The sequence below is a fragment of the Lepidochelys olivacea genome (assembly GCF_965140295.1).
Source record: "Lepidochelys olivacea isolate rLepOli2 genome assembly, chromosome: 1".
NCBI lineage: Eukaryota > Metazoa > Chordata > Testudines > Cheloniidae > Lepidochelys > Lepidochelys olivacea.
In genome coordinates this window covers 110263767-110273786 of record NC_140411.1, presented here as the reverse complement: position 1 = coordinate 110273786, position 10020 = coordinate 110263767, and positions in this window count along the sequence as shown.

Here is a 10020-nt window from a genome sequence, read left to right as displayed (position 1 = left end):
AACCTCTGGTTGATGAATATAGTTTTCTAGGAATGACTGCCAAAAAGTCATTAAAATATAAGATAGATACTTTTTCTGTGTGTGACCATGTTTCAGTATTAATTCCATGGGAGTCTTGATGTCCATATTACCTTTGACCAATGAATGTTTTAAGACATTATTTAACATACATTAAAAGATTACTGCCTGTTGCATAAGACTTTGTACCAGTTAAAATCATGTATTAGGCACAAAGCATATCCTCTTGGGAGAATTTGGAAATGCCCAAAATTTCAGCTAGTGGAATTTCATCTGAACCATCTCATTGCATGATTCCATCCCTTACAGAGCAGGCAGGGAGCATGGCTTTCTTCATTTATGGGTGCCCAAGATCCATGGGAAAAATTCTGTAGATTTTAAGGCATCTATGCAAGATTGGTACATTTGACTGGAGGCCCAGTGCTTCCATGCTACTCCTAAGGGAGCCATGATCACAACAGCTCTGTGCCTGCTAAAATTCCCAAAGTCTTCAAATAGTGGACATTCAAGAATCGAGTGGGAGTCTGCGTAAAAAATTGCCGACAGTAGGCCAGATTATTATCCTGCGGAGGGAATAAAAGGATCAGAAAAAGCCTTTAGTACAATTTTAGGGAGGTGGTTGATCCTATACATACAGATCTCAATCCCTTCGCCTAAGTAGAAACATGTGATCCTTCCGTGTGTGTGTCTCTCTCCAGGGGCGATGCTGGGGTGGGAGGTGGCAGCAGGGGTCAGGGCCATGGCGAGGTGGGGGTGAACCCGGAGCCGGAGCCTGAGGTCCCACTGCGTGGCTGGGGACTGAAGGAGGCAGCAGGGGGAGGGGTGACATGGGACGGCGGGGTGAGCCCGGGACTGGATCCCCAGTGCCGGAGCCCAAAGCCCTATGGCTGGGGGCCAGAGCCTGCCACCGCATGGCCAGAGCCTGCTGCCTGCCACCCCAGAACCGAAGCCTGAGCCCCACTGCCCCTGGAAAGGTGGGGAACTCACACTGCTCCTACAGTGTTCGTGGCTCCAGAAGGGGGCATAGACCAGACCCTGCTGGCCGTCCTGGGGGAGGGGCCACTGCTTTGTCCCTCTTCCCCCAGTCATCACCCAGGAGGCTGTGGCTGCAAGAAAAGATCCTGGTGACCGCATGCGGCCACAATGCCTGCATCTGAGAAATGCTGGATTAGGATGAGACCTTCATTTGCCCACTGTGGGGTTTCTTGCCCTGACTTCTGACACATCTGAAGCCGATCACTGTTGGAGATAGGATACTGGACTTCTTACCCATTCATGTTGTTGGAAATAATTTTCCTACTAAGTTTATTAAGGTTTACCATGACTCAGTTTCCACACAAGGATTCCTTGATTTAGTCCAAAGACCCCTTGGTATTACATTCAAAATATCAATATAAACATATACATCCTCATATTCTTTATCTTAGTAACAATACAGTGATAAGCACTGACCAACATATTGACAACAGTGAGGTGTCCTGGGAGGTATCTTCAGTCCTGGGAGGTATCTTCCCATCCTGTCATGATTGCAGGGAAGTAAGGAAAGCTCAGACAAAGAAGAGAAAATTTGCTTTTTGTACGCTATACTAAACAAGTGATGCTATTGTTAGTCCTTGGATCTTAGCCAAAGTCAGCTGAAGCAATTTAGGGCTGCACTTTGCTCTCTTCAGGGTTTTCTTTTTATCTTATTTTGCTGCATTTTTTCCAACTACTGAACTAAGCATTTCTAACCAAGTAATTATTGCACTTGCTGCCCAATTAACCATGTTTTCTTTATTTCTTTTGCTTAGCCCAAACCTTAAATAAGCTAGCACTGGTATTTCCAAGGGTATTACGAGTTTAACACAAACAATTCCTTTTTCTCACAAGTTTTTCTTTTTGGTCACGTGTTTTGGGCCTATTACTTATGTTAAAATCTATACAATTTAACACTGTAAAACCTGGGCCTATATTCCTACAGATGTCAATGGGAGTTGTCTGCACTTAGCACCTCCCAAGAGGTGCTCAGCAACTTGCAAAATTGCAACCTTTGTGAAGCTAAAAAAAGATTTCAAAAACCATGACTACTGTTAATTGCCTGCAGAATAAATAAAGGAAGGCGTAACTGGACAAGTTCAGTCTTATTAAGGATTTTTACAGATTTAATAATATAAAAATTTGCATCAAGTAATAGAAAAGGTGCTTTTTTGCTTCAGTTTTATTTAAATCACTTAGAATCCATTAATAAACAACAGCACAATTAATGCAACCATTAGGAATATCTGTTACAAAATGAAAGTCTTTATGTTGTGAAAGAATCAGAAATATGCTACTCACTTCTTCATCAGCTGTGGTCATCCAGTCATATAATGAAAGACCATTGTGGCTTGTCACAAGTCAAAAGGAAATTATCTCAGTTCAAGGAAAATCTAAGAGCTAGATCTGTGCCACTATTACTCCCGTTTGTGAGCACTTACAGTAGTAGTCCCAGTGACTTCAGTGTTACTGCTACAGTCAGTAAATGCTCACCAATGTGAGTTCAAGTTGTTCTAAGTCTGCTAGAGGTACAAAGCAGTTTCAATTCTGAGGGGTGTGAAATGTCAACAAAATAGCTGTCATTATTAACATACAGCTGTCATATATTAACATAATGAAACATATTTTACAGAAGCTGAAGAAGGTGGTCTAAAGCAGTGGCTCTCAACCTCTCCAGATTACTGTACCCTTCACAGGAGTCTGATTTGTTTTGCATACTCCCAGGTTACACATCACTTAAAAACAACTGGCTTACAAAATCAGACATAAAAATACAAAAGTGACGCAGTACACTATAACTGACAAATTGCTTACTTTCTCATTTTTACCATACAATTATAAAATAAATCAATTTGAATATAAATATTGTGCTTACATTTCAGTGTATAGTATATAGAGCAGTATAAACAAGTCATTTTCTGTATGAAATTTTAGTTTGTACTGACTTCACTAATGCTTTTTATGTAGCCTGTTGTGAAACTAGGCAAATATCTAGTTGAGTTGATGTACCCCCAAAAGACCTCTGTGTACCCCCAGGGGTACGTGTACCCCTGGTTGAGAACCACTGGTCTAAAGGGACTTTTATTATGTTACGTTGTCTATAAAAATGGAATCGTAGTCAAGACTCAAATGTAATATTGTCAGTTCATCCAAACAAAAGTTAGAGCCAAAACTAAGGGCAAGAATGTGAGCTCCTTCACACACATTGGCAAGCAGTGACTCTCACAAGCAGTTACTGTCTCCCATAATTGTAATGTTATATTCTTATACATTACATTAACTCAAAATAAGGGAAACCTTAAGGACTGTAAACAGTTACCAAAATAATAATCTTTTATAAAGAGAAAAAGTAACTCTTTCTTCCTTCTTTCCAACCTCTTTTGGTTCCAGTCACAAACTCAGTGGTGTCAAGGCTGCAAATCAAGTTCACTCTTACGCAATATCCTTTCTCAAAAAACGACCAGGGTTCAGCCTTCTGGTTAACAGTTAACAAAGCTTATTTCAAGTACTTGATATTACGGGGTAAAACATTTGAGAGCTCTGAGTTAATGTTTATTTTAGCCCTTTGAAATATGAATCACTTATTCCAGCTCATGCAGTCTTCTGTGATTTTTACTTGCAAGTGTGAAAACAAGTAAGACAGAAAGAGCCACCCTGGCTTACCCGAGATATCTAAATAAAGAGCTGAACAGAAAAATCTTTATAAATATAGAAAAGCAGACGGAAGAAAGTAATAAAGACTATGATCAATAAACATTATTAGGTTACTGTTATAAAAATTAATGATGGAAAACACATACAGTATTAACCCATCTAATCTGTTCCCCTGTTGGTGCGAGGTTGTTCCCGACAGCATATTCATAACTGCTTTGTCTGATCTAGTTTTAAAGGACCAAATCAACAAGGTTTCTCCAAATTGAAACTTCATCCCACTAATTCAGTCATTGGCCTCTGCTGAAATTGCTAGCGAGGATACTAGCTGCTGGTGTTAATCTGAGAATTGGAATTGTGCCTATAAATGTCTTCCCAGTAGAAAGTGGACAAAGGAGACCTCAACTCATTTGAGAGGCTTAAGTCACAGAAGAGCTGACATGTAGATGAATGTTTGTTCTTACCTGCCTGTGTTTTGACTGAATTTGTTTTTTTCAGAATTTGCTCAGTTCCTTGATCTTTAAAACCTCCCCTCTGCATTTCTCTGTTTAAATTCAGTTTGCATTACATTGCCTCTGAAAACCGCCATTGTTTAGATTTGATTCACTTTCATTGGCTAATTGGATCATAATGATACCACCAACATAATGATCCCACAATATAGCACCGTGATGTGCTGTCAAATGTAACTATATTTGGCTGTTGGCAGTTAGTATAGATTACAATAGCCTGAGGGCTGTTCTAGTTTATGGTAGAGACAGATGGGGACAATATCCAGGGAGTAGGCAGTGGAAACAAAGGGTACCTGCTCCCCTTGCTCCTCAGTCCCCTCCTGAGCCATGCTGTTTGCCCCTGGGTTTCCTACCTCTGGACTGAGAGCTCTGCCACCAAGCTATAGAATCATTCTCATGCATGTGCTTTCTCTTACACACACTCTCTCTCTGGCCCAACTGACTGAATGAGAGAGAGAGAGAGAGAGAGAGTGTGTGTGTGTGTGTGAGAGAGAGAGAGAGGGAGAGCGCACACCATGAGAATGACTCTATGACCTGATGGTTAGAGCACTCAATCTGGAGATGGGAGACTAGGAGCCAATCCTCCTACTCCAATGACTCTTTAACTATTTAACCAGAGTGCAACAGCTTCAACAGGAGAGCTCGAGGGAGCCCCTCACATCAAAATATCCCATAACCCAATGGTTAGAGGACTCACCTCCAGAGGTGAAAGTAAAAGTGAAAACTTACCAGTACGGGGGCTGGCTCTGGCCCCCCAGAAGGGGCGGGGCCTCGGGCAGAAGGGGCGAGGTTGGGGGGGGTCAGCGTCCCCCAGCCAGCCCTTCCAGATTGCCTGGCTCGCACCACCTGGGGCTCCAGCGGCAATTTAAAGGGCCCGGGGCTCTGCCCGCTGCTGCTGCTACCACAGCAGCGGCCGGAGCCCCCGGGCCCTTTTAAATCGCCGGCCCCGGGGCAGCTGCTCCGTTTCCCCCCCCACCACGTTGGCAGCCTGGGGGAGCAAAAGGGGCAGGGACGATAAAGCGCTGCCCCTTTTGCGCTCCCCTGTCAGCGGCCCTGCTGCTAGGGACTGGCAGCGCTTTACAGTAAGGCGGTAGGGGCTGGTACCGGAAGCCACTTTTTACCGGTACGCCGTACTGGCCCGTACCACCTTACTTTCACCCCTGCTCACCTCAGAGGTAGTAGATCCCTCTTCAAATTCCCACTCACACAGAAGGGGATTTGAACCAGGGGTCTCCTACATCCCAGCTGAGTACCCAAACCAATGAGCTAAAAGTGATGAGGGAAGCTAGTCTTCTTCCCATGCATCTTGCTCACAGTGTCGTTGTTTACTGCCAAGAGAGAGTTTGCAGCTGAGACTCCCAAGCAGAGATAGATGTCTCCCTGCAGCCCAGACACCTATCTCTGAGACAGGGTCAGGGCAAGGACATCGGAGCCTTCCCAAAAATGGGGGGGCCAGGGCCCCCTGTTCCCTTGAGGCCCCACCCCTCCTCTTCCCCCCAAGGCCCTGCCCCCAGCCAAGCCAGAGTGGAGCTGGGGAGTCCTCATGGTAGGGTGGGGCTGAAAGCAGCCCCCTGCCTGTGTCCCCGCTCCCTGGGCCCCCCACGCAGGGCAGGTCGAGGGACCCACTTCCCACTGCTGCCCACACAGCTCTGTTCCTGACCTGGCTTCGGCCAGGGGGGGCCTCAGAGCCACAACCCGGCCATGATAAGAGTTGCGTGGGGCTGGGCAGCTGTAAGGAGCTGTGGCAGACTCTCCATGAGTAGCCCCCGGTGGAGGTGGAGGGTCCGCAGCTCCTTACAGCTGCCTGCGCTGCTCTTACCATGATCGGGCTGCGGCTCCGAGTCCCGCCTGCAGTCAGAGCTGGGTCAGGGAGAGCCGCATGGGCAGCTGTGGGGAACCATCGTGGAGTCACAGACCCGCCACCTGCCCTGGGCCGGGTGGGGAGTCAGGAGTGTGGGGACATGGCCCGGGGCTGCTCGGGCCCCCCGCACCCTGCGGGAAGGTGGTGAGTCTGCAACATGGCTCTCCACATCTGCCTGGGCTCCTGAGTGGCCTGGCCAGGGAGTTGGGCCTCAGGGGGAAGAGGAGGGAAAGGGAGCAGGGTCCACCCTGGCAAAAAGTGGACGGTCCCGGCCTGTCCACTTTCAAAAAGTAGGAGAGCCATGGCCCCCTGGCCCTCCCTGTTCTGGCACCGCTGGGCAGGGCTTACCACAAAGCCCTCTAGTTGGCATCTCCCATGGGCTAGCTTAGGCAGCATCCTGCCCAGTAGGCTGGCTTTTGTGAATTGCAGTTTAAAGTGCCTGCCTCTCCCCATTTATAGGAGCTTAGGCGCCTAACTCAGGCCATGTCTACAATACCATTTATGCTGGCAAAACTTATGTCGCTCAGGAGTGTGAACCCATGTGCCCCTCATTGACATAAGTTTTGCCGTCATAAGTGCTCTTGTGCACAGCACTATGTCGGCAGGAGAGCTTCTCCCACCAACGCAGCTACCACTGCTTGTTTAGGTGGTTTTATTATGTTGATGGGAGAGCTCTCTCCCGTCAGCATACAGCGACTACACAAGCGATCTGACAGTAGTGCAGCAGTGTATTGTTACCACTGTGCTGACGTAAGTTCCCTAATGTAGACATGGCCTCAGTCTTTGTGAATGGTAGTGATTTTCTAGGCCCCTAAAAGTTAGACAGTGTGATGCTCAGTGTCCCAGTGCATAACTTCTTTTTGTGCCTCCATGCCCAAGTGTCCACATTACAAAGTTCATGGGCATAATTTGTTCTAACTGACATCCTTGTTGGCAGTCTCGAAACAGGAGTAATAGACTGACTGACGGAGAGAATGAAATCCATTCTTATTCCCTAGATCAGTGTTTCCCAAACTTGGGACACTGCTTGTTCAGGGAAAGCCCCTGGCGGGCTGGGCCGGTTTGTTTACCTGCCACGTCTGCAGGTTCGGCCGATCGCGGCTCCCACTGACCGCGGTTTGCCGCTGCAGGCCAAACTGGGGCTACGGGAAGCGGCACGGGCCGAGGGACGTACTGGCCGCCGCTTCCCGCAGCCCCCATTGGCCTGCAGTAGCGAACCGCTGTCAGTGGGAGCCGCGATTGGCCAAACCTGCAGATGCGGCAGGTAAACAAACCGGCCCGGCCTGCCAGGGGCTTTCCTGAACAAGCGGCGTCCCAAGTTTGCGAAACACTGCTTAGAGGGTTCCTCCAGGTTACAGAAGTCTTCATTTTATAAGCACTGTGAATCTGTTATCTCTCATGATCACTAAATTCCTTGATAATTTTTTAAAGTACTTTGTGAATTCATATGTAATCTTTCGTTCCTCGCAACATAGAACCTGATCCAAATGCCACTGAAATCAATGGGATTTTCCCCAATGACTTCAATTGATTTTGGATCAGGCTCATTATCTGAAGTCCACAAGTGTTCTTTATGATGTAAGAATTATTATAAAGATCCAATCAAACCTCAGTATAAATATATTTCAAAGCTTTATGTGATGGAGAAAAAAGTGATTGGTTGGATGTAAGTTATGGTATGCCACTTTAGCGCCTGATCTCTGAATCTCAAATCTTAATGAGACTAATCAGCACCTTCTGGTTTGAGTTACATGGCTAATTTCAGGGATCATGTGCATCTATGTACCCAAAGATGATTTTTTTTCCTTTCTAGTTGCCTCTAAAACTCTGCTTCTACTTGAAGCTGCATTAAGAACAATTATCATTATTACTCCATTCCCATTTGTGAAAACAGGATTATTTTCTACTCCCTTTTCTTGCTGTCAATATTCTGTATAACCAGAAATTGTACTAGGCCCAAATTCAGCAAAGTATTTAAGCGCATTCTCAAGTCCACTCCTGTGGACTTTAACATATACTTAAGTCCCATTGATGTTAATAAGACTTAAGCACATGCTTAAGTGCTTCACTGAATAGGGTCTGGCTGCTGAAATGGGGCCCTAGATCACACTCTCTGTCTCATGGAGAATGGAACTATTTCTGAGCACTCGTTGATGCCCTTACTGCTGCAATGTATATTCACAGTTTCTTTCCTTTCACCCTCTTCCCTATTCGAGCAATTAAGATTTAACTTCCCTCTTTTTATGCTTTGCATCCTGTCATCTGTTTGGTAAAAGAAGTTTGTTTCACTCTTTAATTTCATTTGTTGCTTCCATTTAGTTTCATTTGCCCATATTAAATTAATTTTCTCGTTTCTCCTTTTGTTATTCTAAATGACATCAGAAAATCTTGATATTTTATTCTATAGTAATCTCTTCTCTGAGCTTTTGAGATTTACAAGCTTTTTTATTAAATAGGAATAAGCTCAATCCAATAATAATATCTTGTTCTAACATCTCCAAAATGTTAAGAACAGCCATACGAGTCAGACCAAAGGTCCATCTAGCCCAGTATCCTGCCTTCCGACAGTGCCAGGTGCCCCAGAGGGAATGAACAGAACAAGTAATCATCAAGTGATCCATTCCCTGTCGCCCATTCCCAGCTTCTGGCAAACAGAGGCTAGGGATACCAGCCCTGCCCATCCTGGGTAATAGCCATTGATGGACCTATCCTCTATGAATTATCTCGCTCTTTTTTGAACCCTGTTATAGTCTTGGCCTTCACAACATCCTCTGGCAAAGAGTTCCATGGGTTGACTGTGGGTTGTGTGAAGAAATACTTCCTTTTGTTTGTTTTAAACCTGCTGCCTATTCATTTCATTTGGTGACCCCTAGTTTGTGTGCTATGAGAAGGAGTAAATAACACTACAAAAATGTTCTTGATGGTTATTTATTTTTACCTTTTAAACATACCAGATCAAATCCTGTCTTGATGTAAACATGTTTAAAGTCAATCAGGTTATACACTTTTTACTTCAGGGCTGAATCTGTTTTTAAGCTATAGATTTAGATCAAATAGCAACAAGTATTAATAATTCTCTACCTGAGAATTCCTCTACCTGAGATAGATACAGAAAAGCCTGCATTTTATGTATCTTTTATCGTTCAAATTGATTTGAAAAACCTCCTATTATTCTGGAACAATTTTCATAGTGCTCTCTTTTTCCATGCTAACCCTTTACAGAGCAATCCTATTTAACAGCTACTTTCCATGTGAGTGACATAAGGCTACCACTCATGTCCACGGCCATTTGTACTGATTAATGAGCTATTGGACCAAACATGACACTGACTTACAACCTCAGCAATTTCACTGACTTCAGTGAGGTCAGAATAAGTTTCAGAGTGTAATTCAGCCCAGAATTTGGTTCAATTTTTGTATAATGCTTTGAAGATGTAAAGTCCCACATAAATGCTAAATATTATTAATTACTACTAAATGGAAAAAGAAAATTGATAAGTAACTTAGCATCCTGTTTTCCTGCCCAACCCCAGCCTTTGCATTCCAAATGGAAGAAAGAATACAAACTTCAACTAGTCTTGTCAGTGCTGTTGCCAGCACAGAAGCAACCGAGGCAATTATCTCAGCAACTTATTTTTAATAAGGGCAACACATTCATGACAGGTTTCCTTTCGAGACATCTTTCCAGGCTTCCAAGACACCCAGTAGCATCAGTACCCTGATGTCAAATGGTGTCAAAATAGTAGCATGTTTCACAGCAACTCAGAAGTAAATTATCATGAAAAAATAGCACGAGCAATCACAACTTGAAGTTGCATCAGATTTTCTCATGAAGGAGCTACATAAAGGATACTTTTACCATAAGGGGGGAAGAATGTGGAATTCCTGTTTCAGCAAGGGATCAGCTGTAAATGTTTGGTTACTTTTGTCTTAACAGATTTTTTTAAAGTGGGGTTTCACCTT